The sequence below is a fragment of the Pelmatolapia mariae genome, linkage group LG2, assembly GCF_036321145.2.
Source record: "Pelmatolapia mariae isolate MD_Pm_ZW linkage group LG2, Pm_UMD_F_2, whole genome shotgun sequence".
In the NCBI taxonomy this organism is placed as follows: domain Eukaryota; kingdom Metazoa; phylum Chordata; class Actinopteri; order Cichliformes; family Cichlidae; genus Pelmatolapia; species Pelmatolapia mariae.
The window spans coordinates 21,554,596-21,577,443 of record NC_086228.1 but is presented as its reverse complement, the minus strand read 5'-3'; positions in this window follow the sequence as shown (position 1 = coordinate 21,577,443).

Below are 22,848 nucleotides of genomic sequence, written 5' to 3'. Positions count from 1 at the left end.
CATTACTTTCAAGTTTTAGGACATTATCTCAAGATTTTTTCCTATTTAATGGTTGATTTGTATACACCACATTAAGACTAAGGGCAAGCTGAAGCTTTGGACATGGCAGTGCAGAGACTATGTGATGTAAGGTGATGATAAAATGAGTCCCCTTGCTGTGGGTCTGTCCTTGCATGGCACATAGGACTGCCACCCCCTACTGACACCCAGTCTTCGTCTCTGCCTGGCTGTCCCTACGCTCCTGGCATTCCTAACCAGACCTCTGTCAAATCCCAGAGAAGAGGCAGATGGGCCTGGCTTTTTATGTACTAATCAAGGAGGAATTTGCTCCCTCACAGACATGTCACCTCTGACCCATGTGTCTAGTCACATTTATTATTCATTCCCGCAGAGGTGAGCTGCTCTAAAGGGTCGAGACCAGCGTAGAGGATGAGTAGGCAGAAGCAAAGAGAATGTGGGGTGGGGTGATGAATGCGTGTTTTGCTTTGCTCCAGCTGCCAGTTTATCCCAGTATTCAAGGGTTCCTAAGACTTTATACAAGAAAGAGGACCTCGTGTAACATGCTGAATCAAAGCATCTGGTCCACATTTTGCTTATATTGTCTTCACTCATAGACTCCTTCGTTATGCTTTCTCCTTTCTGGTAGCAGCTAGGGACAAAGCATCTGAATAGTATCATCAGCAAATCAGTGAGAAGAGAAAGCAACAGGTGATTTCAGGGTATTTTTAAGCATCATAGAAGATATTATTGTAGGTTTTATCTGCATGTCTTTGTCTGGATGAAATGAATTACATTAAAAAATACAATAAAGTAAATCTAGTATTATAAAGTATTATTCTTATAATATAATAAGGCAGAGCAGTGTCCTAACTAAAGATAGGAAACTGAATTTGGGTCTGGATGTTATGGATGGCAGAGCAGAATTAGCAGGAAGCAGAAATGGGTGGCGACTTCAGATGCTACTTTCTGAGGTGAAGAGGGAGAAGAGGAGGGTTGTACTCATGATGATCTGACAGGAAAAATACAAGAACAATACTGAGCTTTAACAAAACAAGAGTCAGAGACTGATTGGCTCATAGAAGGACGGCAAGAATAATATTGGCTCAGGGTAGCGAAGATGGAACTGAGAACGAAGAAAATGTGACAGGGTGGAAAAAAATATGATGAAACAAACAGAGCAACAGGTATAGTTGAAACAACCAACGAAAAATAATTTTGTCTTTGCTGTGCAGACACAATAATTGTAGTGAAAACATAAATTTTAGTCCATTAAGTACTAGAATTACTGCCATCATTACTGTCAACAGACAGTGCTTTTCAGACTGTCCTTGAACACACCAACAAGTTGAGTTTTCAACCAGCCACTACCTGACAGTGTAAAAAAAAAAACAATGACTGTGATAGATCCTTTGCTTAAGCACAAACCACATTTCTGCAAGATGATATTAAAGCCATACACTGTTTAACTGAAGCTTTAGGGAAGTTTTTAGGGGGTTTAAACTAGGAAGCTGCAGCCATAGACTGTATGGGTCATTCACACAAAAACATATATCTGCTGCATTAAGTGTTAGTTGCCACATACTTAAAATCTATGGTTAGACTGTAAACATGCTTGTCTCTATTGCATTTGCTGCCATGGCTTCATCTTTTAGCCAGAGATTTGTGGCTCTGTCAAAATGTGTTTCTAAAATAGCAGTGAGCTCAAACACTAACTGACAGTGGTTGAATGCATATGCGATATATATTTAACTAACTGAATATAATGCATTAGTAAAACTGGCATGGTACAAGGAAACCATGGAATAAACGGTACATAGAGTTTATGCTGCGTGAATATGTGAAACATATTTTAAAGTTTACTCTTACGTGAAAAAAATCTGGTTTCACTTTTCATTTGTAACACTATACAAAAAGAATATACATGCTGGACGTACTTTAGCTACAGAAACCTTCTCTAAAGTATTTATAACAACATCTATAATCTATGTATGATCAACACACAAAAAGTTTGAAGTGCATACAATAAGAAGCTATAACCAGAATGCTAGAATGTAATAAGGTCAGCAAGTACCAGAAAAATGTGATCACTTCTCAAAGGCTAATTCCATATTACATTCATGTTAGCACACTAATCAATTTAGATTCACCCATCAAGCTTAGTCAGATCATTAGGAAGCAATTTTCATTTTGCCCGAGAGTCCATTAGTTGCTTGAGTAACATTGGACTCTAAATTGATGCACTCAAATTGCATCTGGACTGATTTCAGAACAACAACAGGCATACAGAAATACATGCAAATGCATCATTAGATCTAAAAACACACTGTCAGTTTCAGCCAGCAATGGTGCCGACACACCGAGTAGCACCGTCTTCAGATTACACCCAACTTTGCCAGCGAGTCCAATTGCTTCAGTTATTGATGTGTTTATGGCGGCTTTGGGCACTCCTGCTCCTTCACATCTTAATAGATGGAAATAGCTGTGTGTATGCTCCACTGAACATCACAGGAAGTGACTTTCAGCTACCTTACACAAGGTGGGCAAATCAGTGGGGAGCGAGCCATTATGGCTGTGTTGTGGTTCATTTGAGTGCCATGCACTGTGCAAGAAAACATGATCTTTCCAAGTGGCCAGGGGATTCTGCACAGCAGGGTCGCTGGGGAGGAGTTGTCCCGTAAATTACGACTAATTACAGCTTCGATTGAGCTGAAATCCAGTCTGCTAAGGCCCACATTTTCACTAAGACACAGGGGGGATTTCACTCTTCCCCACTTAAAGCCCAATATCCATAAGCAGCAGTGAGAGATTTAACAGCTTTTAAATAAGCTTTCTAACATGCATTGAAATGTTCTGTTCATATGGTGACAAAGGATGTTACAGTATTGTTTGTGGAATTAGGATTTGGCTGTTTTCATTAATACAGCTCCATTAATTTTACTTATTTCTTTATAGATTAGTATTGACCAGAATATTTCTCAAATTACCAATAAGATCATGTGGCTTAGACCCACTTCTTTTTTCCCCAAAAAAGATGTTTTGCAGTACTGAACAGTCACAGCCTCATAGCTTAGCATGATGTAAGTGTGATGTAATTCCCTCAGCCAATGATTTTAAAAAAAAGAAAAAAAATGGAAAAACAGAAAGCTGTTTCAGAGTCGATAAAAATTTAAGCCTCTATACTGGAAAAAAATATATATTCCTCTTCTTTTTTTAAATGTGGTTTTGGTTGTTATGTCACGGCAAAACAGAGAATCTCTCATATGCAGCTTCTACCCAAGATGGGACACTTTCGCTTTCACTTATAATCATTCATAATGTGCACAAGACAAGATATGCCATAATCCCTGTCTTGTGAACTCTATTTATATTTGTATTCTGGCAATAAAGCAAAATCCCACAAAAATACCCCCTGGTGGAGAAGGAAAAGTTGAAAGGGTGTCAGATTATAATGTTACCTGACATACTCAAAGATTTCAGACAAATAGCTATGCTGATAGTCACAGGGTGGTTTGGGTTTTTTGCTGGAGCTGAGTGTGTTTTATGAAAAGAAAAAAAATGATGATAAATGTTTGGATTCCTTTTAAGCTCCTAATCAAAAACTCAACATAACCAACAGTGACCATAAATCCTCCCAGCCCTCTCTGCTTTGTTAAAGATGATCTCCAAGGAATTATTCATTTTACTGTTACCATGGGCACAGGAATAAATTGTTTTCCCCCCCTCTTCTCTGCTTTTCTCTCGTTTCCTCTTTTTTTTTCCAATGTCAGGGTTACTATCATTAAAATAAGAAGAAAAAAAAAACAACCAAACAAAAAATTACTGTGCAACTCTGCATAGTAACAGACTTACTGAGTCACTCACTCACAAGGACATCTCAGAGACATCCACTAAAAATGGCAAAAACCGTTGAATGGACTGGAGGTGGTAACTGGGTTGTTGAAAGCGAGTGAGGTGCCCAATCTTCTCAGTGAGGGTGGCAGACAGAGCACACATTAACACCTGTGAGACTGGTAAGCCACAGCTTTGGCAAAGCCTCTTAGACCAGGCCTGTGTCATCCATTTTATATGGCTCTGGCACAGGGGCATTTATACTGTACAGCCTCAATGCTGCATTACAGAGCGGTTCAGTGGCACACCATCTGTAGGAGAATGTTCTTTTTGTCTTGGCACAGAATGGTCTTTATATATAAGTGTGAGTTTTACAGATGGAGAGGCCAAGTCGGGTCAAGTCAAGTCAGTTCATCTATAGAGCACATTTGTACATCACAGAAAGCCAGTGCAATGATTTAAGGATATGTGGACCACGAGGAGGAACAGGAGCATTTTAAACCAACTGCTGCTGAGGTATTAGAGAGGAGCTCTCTAAAACTCAAAGGAGAGCACGACAGCACAGTCACACACATTTCATAGAAAACCGTATTAGTATAGAATAAATGTTTACATAAACTGATCTACAAATAGCGATACAGTGACATTTGAAATCCAACCTGGCATTCTTGAAAATAGGCTTGTTCTTTGCACTGCTATGTTTGTATTTTTGCACGATGCCTTTGTTTTTGGTGTGGCATGCCTGGTATGTGGGTGTCATATTCCTCTGAGAGTTTTCAAGATTAGTAAGCGTTATATCTGTGACAGCTAACAGGCTGTCACATATGTCTTACCTCTTTCTTGTAGAATTTATGGTCAGGGCACATGCACTGATCTGGCAAAATAAAATAAGCCAGGAGGATAACATGTGCAATTAAAGCAGCTAAAATCCCATTATACTGATTAAACATCTCTTAATTGCCAGTTCATTAAGTGCACCTACTATAGCTAAAAGTAATTCAGTCTAATTCAACATTCTTGCAGTAAATCCTACCTTAATAAGGTTATAATGTTTTTTAATCGAGTTGTATTGGTACGAGGTCGTTATGGCATTTAGTCTCCTCACACTGATGATCGAGGTAGGCAAAATATTAGACATTCCCTCCTCCCTCTCGCTTTCTCTCTCCCTACACATATATATATATATATATATATATGTGTGTGTATAAATATTGTCACACTGAGGTTCAGCGTAGAATCTCATCTTTCAAGTTTTATTTTTGGTTTCTGTGCTTTTTTTTTTTTTACTGAATTGATGCTATCATGTTTGCAAAAAGTGATTTGGCTCTGTCTGTTTCGAGTAAGCAAGCACTCACAAGATGTGCTGCCACATGCTTTTCCCAAACCTTTATCGTTGAGCTGTAATTGTGCATAAATACCCCTCCCCACCACCATCACTGATGCTGGTTATGGAAACAGTGCACTGATAACAATCTGGATGACCCATGTCCCCTTCAGTCTGAAGGATTGAAGGTCTATGATTTTGAAAGGAATTAGAAATAATTTTTTAATTTTTATTTGTCAGATCGCAGAACAGTTTTCCACCTAACTTCAGTTTCTTGATCATGTCTGTGTATGAGTTTTTATTTTTAAAGTTTTAACTTTAATTGCTGGGTGCATCTTATCTTAACGCGTATTTATCTTTCTGAAGTATCCTGATCCCAAAACGTGATGAAATACACATTTTTGTTTCATGAGGGTCTGAAAATCACTGACATTTAAATTTGTTTTTCTATTTTCAGAAACTGAGTAATTTGATGAAATTATGCAGCAGTTTTAGTGATGAACTGCTCGTTTACTTCAAAAGTGTTCAAAACTCTTTTTTTTATTGAGTCATGTTGCTGACCTGCTGACAATACCTAATTAGTTTTAAGATGTTCCACAAGGTGTCTTTTTCAACACTACGCAAATCTGCAGTCTACTTTAAATTAAATATAGGTTTTAAATTAACTGCAAGCCTTTAGAGTCTGTTTTTTACTCCATTCAGCACAGTGTCACATGTTTTTGGAAACAAGGTGCTCTGAGGCCTAAATTATAAATTAGCCTTATCCATCATGTGCTCTAAAAAATCCTACTTGAAACACATTTCCTTACAATAAGTAGTTGGTAAAAACTCTTTACCCAGGCTAAGGCTTTGAAACAGCAAATTACAAAATGTCTTTATGAACTGCAAGAAGTTGATGGTGTTCAATGATGTGAAAAATAATGTTTTCACAAGACGACATAGAGTCATGTGAAAACGTTCTTTTTCACATAACTGTAGTCTGTTCGTCATACAATATTAAGTCAACTCAGTATAAGAACTCAAGTCAATTTACTCAATTTCCTCAATTCTTATCAAAATTATATTTTTCTGTGCTGCCTGGTATTACTATTTGATAATGCAGCAAAGAGTATACCCAACGACATCATTAAGTTCCATCTTATTAGTCTAGTAGGAAGAAATAGTAAATGCAGGGAAATGGACATCATTATTGAAGAGTACTTCGAGGGAAACACAATACTTCTTTTTTTCTTGCTGACATTAATGATTGGCTTCTTTGTTGTACCATAGCAGGCATATCAGATGCAGCTGCTATGGAGATGAGATTCTCCTCAGGCTAATGTTAATGGGATTCCCACACAAACACCTATCACATGTCCTTAAAATGCTAGACACCTATTCTGTTTTTGTTTTTGGGTTTTTTTGGTTTGTTTATTTTTCCCTGAAAATCTATTAAAACTATTTCTGCACTCCTTAAATTCCTCTCAAATCCGATTTGAACTCCACAAAATAGTTTAAAAAGGTGATTTAAATGCCATTATCTGGAGACCTGTTTGCTAATTATGGCAATCTGATGGGACAAGATATACAAAAAGTTAATACAAAGAATTGTTATGAAATTGTTATGAAATGTTATGCACACTGTTGCTTTCATTCTTGCAGCTTGACACGAGACGAAGAGATGTCCCCGCTACACTAACAGCTTTACAAATGCATAGGGTAACAACAGTTGTAAGGAAGTGAGGGACACATATAAGATGATGGGGGAATATGCCTGACACCTGTGAAGAGGACGCGGCGATATGGAGACACATTTATAGTCTGTAGCGGGAGACTCATAGAGGCGGTAAAATGGGATGCAGCTTATGCCACATCGCTGTTGCATGGTTGCAGAGAGGAGTGGAGGATAAAAATGATCACTGCAATCATTAAATCAAATTGACAGGTGGCTGCAGTCAGTTAAATGCTGAATTTCGTCCAGTATCTGAGGGATTAAGGAGCGACGTGAATTCTTTGTCGGTAATTCTTCAAGACAAATAGCAGGGCTCCCTAGACACCGCCCCCTTCAAGGCAGCAGGCAGCCTGCACTAATTAGCAAGGGAGGTGTGAAGGAGAAATCATTACTTTATTCACACACTGTGCCCTACATACTCCTATCTCTCTCCCCCCCACGGACACCATCAGTCCACCTCTCTCCTTTCCCTATAATCTGCAGCATGGTGTGGTGCGTGTGCATATTCATGCATTCGCATATAATTGCGTGCAACGCTGGTACACAGCAATGGTGGCTTGTGACTGCTAGTTCAAAACAGAGGGCAATTGGAGGACCACACTCAAAGGCAAGAAACAGAAATTTGGAGGAGGAGGGGTGTTAATAGTAGGGCTTGTGGGAATAAAAAAAGAGTGTCAGACTTGGTGTGGGCAGCTCAGTGCGGTGCCTCCCTGGGTGTAATTACAATAGAATGGTCTCTGATTGATTGTTTGAGCTAGCAGTAGCTCCAAAGGACCTCTGTGATGTGGATGAGGCCTTTGTAGCAATGCTTAGCCCCCCCTCCCCCTCTCCACTGGACCTCAGCTGGGCTCTTATTCCCAGCAGCATGATTCATGAGCACAGGAGCACTCTTCTGACCCAGGCGGGCCTGCAGTCCAAACCATCAGGTAGCACTCAAAACAGTTGCCCTCTCTGCAATTAATTAGATACAGAAGCAGAGGGCAACCACCGCTGCCACCACCTTCCCTCTTTCATTCTCCCATTTTAAAGCCTGCATTCATAGCTGTTCATAATCAGATCTTGTTACCACAGAGCAAGGATCCACAAGAGGGGAAAAATAACCACAGTAGGTTGATCTTGCTAGAAGCACCACTGTTAATACGCTAACACAATCTGCCACAGGCTTACCAGTAGGAGTACATAGTCAAAGCAATCAGATTTAGGGCTAGATTCCACAAGTAAAGTGATGCACTTTGTACATCCTGGCCACTGTCTCTTCGAGAACATCCTGAATATTTAACCGTGGCTCAATTTTACATACAAGCTTTTAAAATATGATATTTATTTCATGGGGACAGAATGCATAAAAGCCACTAAAATTGAACCCTGTTGCATCCTTACTCCTTTGAAAAATGCACTTATATTGAGCAGCACTTACCAACACAATGCACTCACTCTGTTTGTGCCTAGAGTTAACTTTACTATACTCAACCCTCCCTCACTAAAAAGTCAGTAGGAAAGCTAAGGAAAAGTAGATAAGAACAGAATATATACCACAAGGCATCAAAAGGAATTCCATTGTCTGTAAAGGCCAGCAGTTTAAAAAAAATAGCAATAGATCCTGAAAGTAAAACATCTGTGCAGGTACTTTACTTCACTTGCACCACCAGCAACTCAGAGGGCACATGAAAGCATAAAACTGTGCTCTAAAAAAAAGATGCACAGAAATCCAGTCATGTGTGCTTCACAAGAAAATCTAAGGTAAATAGTAGCATTCCACATAAATCCCCCTCAACTACCCACCCACTCAGTCCCCACCCTTGAAAAAAGCACCCTTTCAGCACATATTCATAAAGGTTCTCTAATGGCTTCCAGAGGGACGAGGGGGCCTTCTCCTCAGACAGAGACATTTCACAGCCCCACAGGCAGAGCAGAGGAGAGCCAAGAGAAAAATATCAAGTCTGAGAGAGAGAGAGAGAGAGAGGACGTCTTCATCATGAGTGGAATAGAAATGATGCCCCACTGGGTTCTATTAGTGAGCTTTTACATACAATGGAAGCCTCACCAAGCATGGCAACAATGCAAAACCTCCAGTTACTATGGCAGGAATAGGAAGATTGTTGAGGAAACCAAACAGTACCTATTGTATATCCAGTATAAATACTCGCTGAATGGGGTGGACCACCTTAGAGATAATTTATGGTATTCTGAAATCATGACATCCACTATGATATGACGTTATTATTATTATTATTCACTTTTCATGTGCATACTCACACACTCTGGTCAAGGAGCTCTGCAAAGTAGCTATCGTATTGTAATTTGGTTGAATGTCTGGTTCAAGGACACTGAACTAATAGAAGAAGTGAATTGAGCTTATGAGCAGCAATTAACAGTGGACATGCTGATCCTCCCAAGAAACAAAATATATGCAATAGGCCTTCTTTCCTTGTGTTTCTGTTAAAATAATGATTCAACACCACAGTATTATGGATGTGCAGGCCCCAAGTGGAGGAGTTTAGATACCTTGGACAGATAAACTGAGGTTGCATCTGCAGGAATGCCAATGGTGTACGGGTCCATTTTGGCGAAGAGAGCTGAGTGTAAAAGGAAAGGTGTTGGTTTCCCACCTACATCCTGACCATCAACTCTAGTTACAATACTGGATAGTAATCAGAAGAATGAGATCATGGATACCAGTGGCAGAAATCAACTTCCTCCAAAGGGCAAGGGCTTCAGTCAGGATGGATTCAGAACAGAGCCATTGCTTCTCTGCATTAAAAGGAGCCAGATGAGGTAGTTTGGGCATTTGACTAGGATGCCTCCTGGGTCCCTCCTAGGTGAGGTGTTCCAGGCACGTTCTACTGGGAGGGGCCCCCGGGGCAGAACAAGGACATGCTGGAGAAAATACATCTTTCAGGTCTCCTGGGAACGCCTGGGTGTTCCCCCAGATGGGCTGGAGGAAGTGATTGGGGACAGAGAGGTCTGGGCTTCTCTGTATAGTCTCCTGCCTCCACGAGCCAGCCCTGGAGAGACAGACACCTAACACATTTATATTTCAGCTCCTGATCATCTGTGTCAAAACCTTTGTCAAAACCTTGACTGACATTGAAAGATCGCAATAAGACTCTGCTAAACTATGAACCATGGACCAATTACAAGGTGCCTTTAGTTCAAGTGCATTTACCATTTCTTCCTCATTACTGGGAATCAGAGGCCCATTAACAATTCTTCATGAACAGAATCCTCTGCTCAACATGGTGCTCATTAAAACTGCACTGGGAAGGTGCCATTTTCACTTATTAGCTTAATTGCCAGGTCACTTAGATTGGACAGATGACAGTGAAGGTGTCTGTGCCAAAGGATATGTTTCAGTCAGCCACTGCTACGGAGTTAAAGGCATCAGTTGCTTAACATATTCATACGTCACATGCAGTATGTGGGCCAAATTAAGCCACAGACAAATTAAACATGCTTGCTCATAAATTAAAGGACAGGGAGTGGGGGCACCTATATATCATTGGTATGGCAGTCATGAATCATTGTGAAGCTAGAACTCTTAACTTAAATGAGCGTGTAGGTTATTCTTTTAGCTACTGTAGTCTTACCTACTCTTCATCCTTGGATGAACTGACTGCTTAGATATCTGCAATTATCAGTCTTACTAACCTCAGACTGCATTAAACTTTTTAATTTCTGATTGCCCGCTTAAACTATTTCCCCTAATTTTCATCAAAGAAATCCTGAAGAGCAAAGCAAAAATTACTTTGACCCTCCGATCCTCTAAAAGGGCAAATAGTCTGTTTTGATATGTGCTTGTAGCCACTGTGTCATTCGATGGCAGAATCAGCTTTTAGTGTCAACTTATTTCTCAGCTCAATGTCATCTGTTTTTTCTTTGTGAACAGATGTAAGGAATATAAAAATTCTGCCATGGTATATTCTACTTAAAGTTTAAATGAGCAGAGCAAGTGGACCCTGGCATCATTGTTGATGCCAGATGGGCTGATTTGTGTATTTCTTAAACTGCTGATCTCCTGGGATTTTGACAAGCAGTGGTGTCTAAAGTTTACTCAGAACGGTAAAAAAAAAAAAAAAAGAGAGAGAAGAAATGCACCCAGTGAACAGGAGAGATATTTCTTGTTGATGAGAGAGGTCAGAGAATGGCCAGGGGCTACTGGAGCGTTCTGTGAGTGCTGGACATGTAGTGTGTGTGTGCGTGTGTGTTTATTCTGCAGTTGTTATTCACTGTACTTTATAGACAGTCCAGGCAGAACCTTGAATTTTTACCATGTTACACAATTCTAACTCTGTTTATTCCCCCGTAAGCATTTGTGAAGAAGCCACCTGTCTGAGGCTGCTCAAATTTCTTAAAAACCAATCATGTAAATTTCTTTTTCCAGTACACTAGATCAGTTTTGGATATAAAGCTACAGTGCTACAATTAATTAGGCAAAATTAATTTTAATATTAATTCCCTTAATTAATATTAATGTGCTTCCAGGTGAGCAGTCTATGTGCATCTCGTGTTTGCAGAGGTGAGATCTTTATTTTTCTTTACCTAGAGAGCAACAGGTGCTTTATACAAAGTCATGCAACCCTTAATAATAAATGGCTAATTTAAACTCAGACCTCAAAATACATCGTATTCATCACCTGAGTCACAGTCATTGAAATAATTAAAGCCTTGATAGAGTACAAGGCTCCAGAACATGCTCACAAATGACCATATAATGAATTCCTCTGGTTGAAAACCAAAAATCAATCACAAAAAATATTTCTATTCACTGAAGCCAGACTTTGACACCAAAGACACAAATAAAACAATTCACTCAAGACTCTTTCTAACACAATAACAGAAGCCTCAGTTACCGAACCTTCCACTATTCTTGCGACTCAGTTTAATTCTGCGGCTAAATGTTATTGCTCCAAGCGTATCCTTTAATGTGACTCTGAAAACATCAAAGTGTTACCTTGCATGCTCTGAAACCAGTCACACATTTCTCACTTTACTCACTTAGTCTCCTCATCACATGCACAAAGATATTCATCTGATTAAGAATATGGAAGGCCTTTTAAAGATAATCTATTTTTATTTGAATCTGAAACAGATTGACGTTTAAAAGAAAACCACATAAAAAGCACTTAAAAGTGGACTCAACTGTCTTGAAGACAGGTAGACTGATTAAACAGCCACATATTAAACTGAGGTCACACACGGGAACAAAGAATTCATGAGGAGGAAGAAAATATTCTACATCTTGTACCTTATCAAAAAGAAATGTGCCAAATGACTTTGCGTTAATTTTATATTACATATATCTGAAAAACCTAAACCGTACAACTCGGAACACAAAGTAAGAGGGCAACTTTGTTGCTTTGGCAGTAACAACAAAGAAGACACAGGTGTTATGCTCAATGCTCTCTTAAACCTGCATGATGACTCTCCAGCAGTATAAAAGGAAGTGAGAGGGTTGTGTACCGTACTTCTCAGGTGAACAGCTGGACTGTGGAATATTTGGCGGGCAGAAAGTATGAGGCACAGCTGGCTTTTAAGAGGAAGAGCTCCCTTGGAGCCTCTGGGAGGTCACAGCCTGCTAGGCCGTGAAGCGTTGCTCGGCAGGAGCCGTGTGTAAAGGCAGAAGGCCTGTGCCACTGTGTGCAGATGTTCCAACCCCCATCCCCTACCCCGCTCTGCTGGCTGCTTCAAAACACACACAACAAACACGCAATGCAAAAAACCTTGGTGCAGGGATGATTTAGCGGTTAACACAGACACCTTTCCTGAAACATACACACACGTTCATTCATACACATACATCCACTCTCCATACCCCGTCTGCACAACCACATCTCTTTCTTGTATCCTCCATAGCAACCAGCACCACCTCAGTGTTTCTGAGAGGTACTGCTGGAAACAATAAAGTATGTCTAAATGAGCTCTCCAAGGTCTGAAACACATAATCAAATGTAGGAAGGTGCCCCTCAAATGCAGCAGCAAACTGCTCCTCTTCACTTCATAACAGAGCAGCTTCTATTCATTACCCAGAGGAAAAGCAGAGTTACAGGACAAAGTAAAGATAAAAAAAACCCTCAAGGCTCCAACCTTCACACACCTCAGTATTATACCTTATTATGTATGTCTTTCACACTGTGCCACATAGCATTCTGCAACAAACGCAATCAACAGAAAAATTAAAAAGACTTTTCTTTCATTCCTGTGCTGTGCACATTCATCAACCTGTGTGCACCTCTGTGATCCAAGATGTATCACTGAGGTCCAACTTTGCTAGTGTTTGTGGTATGATTGTAAAAAAAACCTCACTGAATAATGTCAATCACAGACATGGGAGATTAAAAGAGATTTATCCAGGTGGAGTACGTAGCATGGGAGATGGCACCATCGGATAGGTACAGACACCGGGCACCAGCATCAGCAGTCTCCTGGCAGTGATGAACAGAGAAAAAGACAGAATGAGTGGCAGGCCCTAGTGAGGGACAGCACTCACTCTGCAATCTCCTCCTCACCGTCTGTCCAACCCGACAAACCCTTGCAAACCCAGGAGACAAATCCTGCTGCTGACACCAATGGACAAGCACATCTGGCAACTAAGGTCTGCCAGGGTCTACAATGAGAGGCCCAATCAGCCACTTGATATTCAGTGTGCCAGCTTATTCTCTCAATGGGATGCCGGAGACTGAAGGAAAGAGTGCAGAATCAAGAGGAGGGCAACCTTTTAACAGAAGATTAAATATTAATCAGCCTGATCACATATCACCATAACAGCATTCAGTCATTGATATTCAACCGCTCATAAGGCCTTAATATGAGGAGATTACAGTGAGATCAACAATAGAAGAATGAAAAGTTAAGCCACACAGGAAGAGATTTGCAGCTCGTCGAGACCATAGAAAGGCAACACAGAGGAAACAAGCGCTGGCAATGCAAAGTTAAAGTTTCCTCAACTTTGACATGAGCGATTGAAGTGACTGCCAATCAGAGTGAAGGATATCGCTTAGTCACATCTAAACAGGGTGGTAAATATGTTAGAGGGTTACCCAGGCAACCGTAGCCTTGAATTTCTACTAGCGACCGATCGTCAAAAACAAAACGATGTGCGATGAGCGACTTGCTTCCAGTGTGAAAGAAGATAACAGGGACGTAGCCATTAACACTGCAGTGGAATATTGTTTTTCCTAGAATTCTCAAAAAGTTTCCATCTTTGTTTAAAATATCATCTCATCAGCATTTGTAAAATGCAAATGCTGAAGTGTAGAATCAAAGTACTGGTAGTTGTATTTATAGCGGTAAAACCTGCACTCATATGACAGCAGTTGTCATTTTATATGTGTTGTTAGTTCTATTGCCCTTTCATTAATTATGTACTAGAAACTGGCCAAAGGCTATATTGTTGTCTACAGTGAAAATTAAATATTGAAGCTCCAGCTTTCACCCCAGATTTCATTGTGTTAACAAATATGTTTTGTTTGCAAAACAATTTGAATTTAATAATTCATCAAAAGTGGGGGAGGCCATTATCATTCAGTATGAGCCCTGTGCGGGGCTCCAGATGTCAGGGATCATGTCTTGGTACTGACAATACATGCAAAGTTTGTGCCCTCTTTTATACATTATTGAAAGCAAATTCTGGAGATGGGGTTAGACATGGGCATAGAAACTGATACATACCATGTATAGAGGTGACCTGAGACAGTCTATCAGGGAAAAAAAAATCGTGACAAAACTACAAAGACATATTTACACAAACATTCTGCGTGATCAATGTGCTCATTTGGGACTATAAAAGCAATTGCTTTTACTGAAAAGGGATTAATACTCAGAACAAGTTTCTTTTTGTAGCCTTGATTAATTTATTATATGTAAAACTAACAAAATTCATTATAATGTTACATGTTATAAGCTTTCATTGTAAGTGTCTCTGTTTTTCCTGTCTTAAAGTCACCATGAGTTCTGGCTGTTTAAAGGTTAAAAACCCATAGGTCCAGAAATCCAGGGTAGAGAGAGATCATAGCGTCCCAGCGGGCTATACCATTAGTCACCAGCCTCATGTTGGTCATAAATCTAATACAGCAGAATCCTGACTCCGCCTGGAAACATGGATGCAATCCTTAAAACTGAAATTATTCTTTATTTGTCATTATGGGCTGAAAGGAAAGTGAAAACTGTGGCGATTACAGCTTTAACCTGGAACATCCAAACCTTATTGACCACTCTGTCAGCCTTCGGTAACAAAGCTTGACTTGACATTCTGTTAGCAGCAGTGCGGGGGCTGCTGAATAGAAGGGAAGTGGTGGTTGATAGGCGTGACGGAGAAGAGAAAGAGAGAGAGACAGGGGACGCCTGTTTGGGATTTACAGCAGCGGCGTGCTCACCTAGCAGCTGACCGTACTGCTTCACAGGTCAGCCGCTCTAACCGGACTCCATTAATACGCCAGTCCACCTTGTGGCACACTTTATGCTCCAATGCATCTGCTGCCTCAGGGACGACTTCACTGGCACTTTACTCTCGAACAAAGTAAGAAAGAGGGGAGGTCTGGTATTCAGGAACAAAGAAACCCCTTGAAAATAGAAAGGGGTAAAGGAAAAGTCACACAGAAAGTTTGAAGAGAAGATGCCTTTTCCTATGTACTTTATTTTATGGTCCTGTATATATATGATGAACTTTGCATGCTTGAGCTCACACTTATAAAGAACTCTGTTTTAAAGGTCAAAGTGGGGGGTTTTTTGCTGGGGGTTTTTTTCTTTTCTTTTTGCCTTAAAGTTGACTCAAGTTCATCTGATATACCAGGGTTTACTTTTTTGGCCCAGTACCCTGAAGCACGCTTTAGGGATGGGCATGGACATCATAGTATAAATGTGTTTTATGGCCAGGCAGCTGCCGGGTGCAGGCTGTTTTTTATGCTTTCTGGCCGACTACAACATGGCCACCTGCTTGGTGTAAAAACTCTCACTGCTATGCTGAGCTTAATGGGCACGTTCTGCAACGAAACAAAGATATACAAGGACGTGTGCGAGGAAAGCTTCCTGCTGCATATGGTGCGCACTTAAGCAATTCATTGGTGCCATAAGCATCAGAGGGCACAAATCCATGGCTCTTTGTGGATTTCAGGGCTCAGTGGGACCTAGGGGATACTGCCTGGTCTATGTTTCCCTTAGCTAGAACTACATGTGTCACTCTTCTGACAACTCCTTTTTTTCCTAAGCTCCAGAAAGCTCACTGATTATGATGAGACACTGTATGGAGGTAGTGCAACTGGATGGGGAATCACAGATGATCACCCCCAGGATTCACAGAAGAGAGTGTGTTTTTGAGCTGTGGAGGGAGGTGAGTGGCACTCAACCACCTGGTCTTCTGATAAACAAGTTCATGTATGAGGAAGAGCGAAAATGATTATTAGAAGGATTTCAGAGTGTCATCCCTCCCTCTCTCCTGCTATCTTGCTTTCACTGCGAGCGGCAGAACAAAATTACTCCCCGCCAGTGAATAATAAGGAAGTTTATGAAACGTGACGAGTGCGGCGGCGCTCTACATGAAATACCAATGAGGGAGGCGCCCCAGCGTAGCAAATGCTACATCCTAATATCAACAGTCACCTTGTGTTACTCCCACTGCTCTCCAGAAGGGCACATCACAGGCAGGGTAGGAGCACACAGCATAATGTGGTGACACCAAAAACTCCAGATTTGGTATGCGGGCCCATGCAGGTGAATGTGCACATACAGGGAACATGCCACCACACCACCACAGCAGACTGGAACCAGGACAAGGGAAGCTGCCATTGCCACCTGAGCACTGACATGCTGTGTGGCATATTCAGTCACAGACGGGGGCCAGAGGAAGGGCGTGTATGACTCAGATACAGTTGTCACTCACTGTTTGAGTAAGTGAATCAGCTTGGTGTGACAAACTTGAAGCGATGTGTGAAAATGAAACTAATGCATAGGTAATTACCAGAAAACAACTGGCAGTTGTGATTTTTTATCATAGTATGCACAATACAGACCTCGGGTGGCCCTTGACGACACTGTTTGTGGCAGTACTGTTATGGTAGATAGCTGCCCGATAACCGCTACCTTTAGGTTTTGGCTCATTTGATTATTGACTTTTCTTGTTGCTGGATTTATTTTGTTTTGTTTTTTGGTGCCCCTTCATGATTCGCCGTTTTCTTGCACACTAGAAATAAATTACACTCTTCCTGTCTACACCATTCCACAAGCCCTACTTACAAATACATTTCTAGTACATTTACTGTTCATGTCATGCTATGATATAGCAACACAGAACGTAAACTCCCTTGTTACAGCCATAAATATAGCTGTCAAGCTGTTAAGAAATCTAAGAATCATTCATGTTTTTTAAAATATAACATGTCGAAACAATTACAATTAAAAGAAAAAAAACTGTGTTTTATGTATACATTTTGTCTACAGCCACTAACTAAACTGACATTCATCAAAACTTTAAGATTGGTGCTTATGTTCATCAAGAACATATACAAATATTTTCATTTGGATTTTATGTTGTCTCAATTTTGGAGCTAAATGCCTTTGTGTAGGGCTCATTGTGAGATTCAGATCAGCAATATGGCTAAGACCTGACGTTTTGTTGTTTGGGATGACTTCTGTTTGCAGTCTTGACTCAGAACAAAATGAGCAGTATGGATCCTGGAGGTCGAACACATTGATCAATGTATGTTCTACCAAAGTTTCTTTCTCCTAGATTTAGAAACTTTTATTGTTTGATTTAAGTTTACGAATTGGAAATTTGCTCCTTTCTTTTCTTTTCTTGCCACATTTCCAGCCTCTGTTGATTATAGTACAGCGTAATGCTGGCAGTAATGCTCATGGTGATTGTGGTGATGGTAGAGGAGAGTGAACTACACGTACATTTCATCTTGAGAGCATTCTATAAATAAGCCTCCAGAGGCAAACCTTTTTCCATTATTTCATCAGTGGTGTGACACTTCACAGAGCTGAGATTTTTTTTTAAACATAAGATTAATTTATGTTAAAAATAATCATCACCTGAAAATCAGTGTGAATCATTAATGGGCGGAAGTTCTTAACTTTTCTTTTTTTATATCGCTCAAAAATAATGCTACGTCGTTTTACATCATTTTGTAGGTTTGTTTCCTGTTTACAAAAGCTCCTCTTCATCTTTTCTTTATTCTCTGCCTTGTCTACAGCTGAGTGACCAAAGTTTGTTTGTTAAATGAAGTATTTCCTTCTTTTTCTGATGGTCATTCCCCTCGCTTGCAGGTTGTAGTTTTTCACCGGTCTACTTTGTTTGGCTGCGCACTTTTAAACCTTTCTGTGCAAAATGACTTGTTATGTTTCAACTAGAGCATTATTAATAAACTTGGGTTAAAATGCAAAGCTTAAAAAAAAGCCTGAATGGAATGGCCTCTATTTTTTATGAGTGTATGTAAGCACGTGTGCGTGTGTGTGTGTGTGTGTGCATGTGTATTTATGCGCATGCATTTATGTTCGCATTCGTGGGGTCAACCCTTTTATCCTCGTCTTTCAGTGCTGAGTGTGTGAGTGTTTGTGTGTTTCTGCATTCTCCGCAGGGACTATTTCAGTTGAGGGCAAAGAACACAGAGAAACTTTGAAAGAGCTTTTATGTACTTTTGAGTGAAATGATCCTAAGAAAGGCTTTTTATAAAAATACTTTTATTCAGGCTTCCACATCCAGAAGGGCACTTACTCAATTACCAAGCTCCCTTCTTTCCTTTTTCCATCAATCCCGCCTCTATTCTTAGGCCTGTGTCTGCGTTGTGTGTGGAGGCACTGCTATGGGCAAAGAGCATGAGCTTAGTAGTAAGCTATGTAGGGCATGTCAGTGAGTATACAGTGAGTCAGTCATTTGAAACCACTCTTTGGCCATATTGTAACTTCAAAAGATCACACAGCTAGAAAAAAAAAACAGATTTGATTACTAATCTTGGTTTTGTTGGCTATTTTTAAAGCAAGCATTTAACGTTTTTTTTGCTTTACTTTTAAAAGAAATCCTTTGATGTAAAACACTGGCTGTGGTAAAATATGGCATGTACAGATAAGGCTGATACTGTATGACAAGCCAACTGAATGAGAGGTAAACTCATTCTGTCGCCCTCACTTTCGCATCTCAGCTCTCTTTTAACTGCAGCCTTGTCACTCAGTAGCCTGAAAGGCAAGACCTCATACAGGTTTGACAGATAAAAGTCTCCTCACTTCATTGCTGTTTGACATTTTTACCTCCAAGAAAAGTTTCGGCACTTCTCCTCCCTTTCTTTTTCTCCTTCCATCTCATAAACACACACGCGCATATCTCGATGTGAGTCCATCTTCTCTCCTCCTGTCCATCTGCCTGGCAAAATGGGGCCTCAGACAAAGGAGACGCAGGCTAACTCAGTGATCTGAATCAAATGGCAAGAAGAGGAGGGTAGCAGAGGAAAAGAGGAGTGATGGGTGCCAGGGAGGGAGCGCTGGAGATGTGGGAGACAGAAGGGTTGGATGGTGAAGAGAGGCATGAGGGGCTAGATGTGAATTTTTTCTGACAGGTTGAAGTCTCCTCTGAGCTGACCCTCTCCCTGCTGGGAGACATGTCTCCTGAGTGGGGTGAGGCAGGAAGAAAAAAAGAAGACGTACAGTAAGGTGAAGCAATGAACTGTGATCATGGAAATGCCATGCTGAATGCAGGAGTACCAGCAGTTCTCATCTGTGGGCATGCAGTATAATAATTTGATCCACTGCAAAGCACACACTCCTGCAAGAATATTTCTGTATTAAATTCACCACTTTCGGTATATTCTGCCATCACTCAACGTCAGGCAGGATTGTTGGACACGGTGCTAGTATCCAGCCATTGAAGCCTAGCGAGGCAAAAGATACATCTGCTGTCTAGGTCATTTTACATTTTCATGTACTCAGAACAAACAAACAAACAAATAAAAAAGATGTATTGATTTATAAGTAGTAAAACTCTGGAACTCGAGCGGGAAAACTGCAGAAACACAGTGATAAGTGACTTCCAGTGACTCCAAGGCCGACAGGAAAAAAAAAGAGAGAGATAGGGGGCAGATCTGGGGAGAATGCTTGTACGTCTGCAAGTGAACAATACAAGAGTGAAAAATGTTTTACAGTCAGATAGTTGGAGGCACTCATACATCTGATTCTGGGTGCTGAGTAAGTCAAAGAAGAGAGCAGACAGCGTAGACATTATTGCATAGAAGCCAGTTCATTATACGGCTCAGGGAATTAATCAGTCAGCGCAACATTTATTTGTTTTTGTCAAAAATGCCAAAACATTCCATTGTTTTAATGTTGGTTTAATTTCTTTGTGACTTGAAGAATTTTTTTTGCAGTGCTGGCCAAACAAAACAAGCAGCTGAAAACATCACCTTGGCCTTTTAAATTGTTGATAAAGAAAAATAATCTTTAGTTGCAACTCCTATTCCACATGGCTACAGTCATAGCACCTGTGTCAAACTGTTCTTTAGCACAGTGGTGCTCTGACATCTACCCATAGACTGTATATAAAAGATGGACACACCCTGGGACATATTTACACGATATCACCCCTTGGTTTGCAATCTTATTTTCAAGTCCCCACTGAAGTTTGGAGTTAGTCATCTGCTGATGCATGCAAACACACTTTATGGGTGCAGCATCATAAAGAGCAGACTTCTTGAAGTGGTTATAGTACAATTAATCACAAGGAGTCCTCAAATAACCACATTAAAAATGCTCTGATAGCCATAGGAACCATGAATACAGACCAGAGTTCCAACAGTGACTTGAATTGGTGGATACGAGGCTTAGCAGATAGCTAGCCATACGACTACCCTTGTTGGTAACCACCTGTCACCTGTGCCTATTAATGCAATGCCTTAAGACTAAAACAAAATCATTTTGAAATATAAATAATAAAAAATAAAACCTTTGGTGCAGCATGCTGTAGTAAGTTTTATTTTAACTTTTATTTTCTCTGTTCAGAGCCATGAGGAATGCCACCTCATGGCTTTGTATGAAAATTCCACAATGATTTCGTTTTTATGGTCAATTTTTCTTTCACCGTTTCTGTGACGCGACATGCAGTGTTCCACAAGTTTCTTCATTTATGTGCCCATAAAGCATGAACAGTAGTTTTCTTTTCAGCCAAAAGCATACGAAAAATGATTCCTGCTAGATTATTACCCTGATTTCCCCTAGGCTCCACACACATATGAACAGAATTAGGTAATATAATCACACAGCTTTTAAGTCTTTCTGATAGTTACTGGATTAAAGGAATCAATTTCTGATAATGAAGGGGTCTTTGGGATTGTGGAGTTTTAAACGCTCAGAATAATTTATTCACTGCATAACAGCCCTTCCAACAAATGTAATAGAAATGCCTTTTGGGCAATTATATTATGTAATGAATTTGTAGCTACACAGTTTGGCCACTATGTTCAATTATAGCTTAAATATATATATATATATATATATATATATATATATATATGCTTTATATTAATCATAAACGTAGTATCTGGGTCTGAGAAGTAAAGCCTTTGAACAAGTGCCTTAAAACGGCCTTTTTGTCCTCATAGCCAGCAGGTGGTGACACTCAAGATTATGTTTGGGAAAATTAGCCATCTCACTTGATTCATTAACTTTGTAAACATTCTCCTGAATGGTTTTTGGTCCCAGTCTCTGCTTTTCACTCTTATTCAGCATCAAATTATTTTCATTTGAAAAACTTATGGTCCCATTTAAAGTGAAATTAAAAAAAAAAAATCAGGGCACTGTGAGCATACAGTGCACACATTTCTTAGTCAGCTCCACCTCCACTGCAGCTGGTTTAGTATTTGGTTGTATTCGAAGACACTGGGAGGAGACAGCTGTTCAGTTCTCTCGATAAGTAAGACTTTTTATCCCGTTGTTCACCAGCATCCCAATTACTGTCACAGTCAAAAACGTTTACACTTTGTTAATCAAAACTTTAGTTTGCAGTAGCGCTCCTGCTAGCTATTGCCCTTTCATTCAAGTAGTTTACATATCAATGTGCAGTCTATGCTCACGTAGCAGAACAGCGGGTAAAGACAAAGTACCATTGGCATCATATTTAAGTTTAGCTTCTAAACAGTGCAAAGCTGATGACTTCCATCCTGTTGAGTTAAAAGAAAATAGGCACCATAACATAAACTGTCATTACAAGAATACTGCTGTCTTTTCTTAAAATGCATTTTTCGGTGCAGCACTAATGTGAGGGTCACATTAACTGTAAATCTTACATGCTCATGACACTGAGCTGTTAATGGCACATACACCAAGACAAATGTGCAATGCTGCTCAAGCTGCAAAGTACCAAACAGGCCTATAGGTAGAGTTGTTCCTTTCACAAATGGCACACACCTGCAGAACATTAGACAAGTAAATTCTTTTACAGGCAAATTTATTTAGACACCCATGCACCCTGGACATGCCTGCATTTTATCAAAGTGCCATGGTTAAGCGCAAAGTGCTGCTTGAATAAGATTTCTCCTCAGACAGAATTGGCTCAGGTAAGGAGGGAATCGTTACTGCCTGCTTTGTCTCATCTCCATAATGTTTGCGTATTCCATTAGGCGGAAATGCAAAATGAAACATAATTATGTTGTATTCCCTCTGACAACTGATCTGTCACAGAGTGCATTAGAAACACGACTGTGAATAGCGTGAAGAAAGAAGGTAGCGCGAGAGAAAAAAAAAACTTGTGTGGGCCAGGCTCATCTCTCAGAGTTTGACAAGGCTACTTACCTGGAGGTTGTAAAAAAGAAAAGGTGTCGAAAACAGGATAAAACAAATAAGTAATACCTGCCACATCCACACAACTGTACCCCTAAGCTCATTAGACAAACACACTTCTAGTATCTCATTTCCAGTTCTACCGCCCCAGCCATGACAGATCTCTCAGCCTGGTACAAAGCGCAATTACACCGGACTAGACAAATATAGCAAGGGGGTATAATAATTCTGA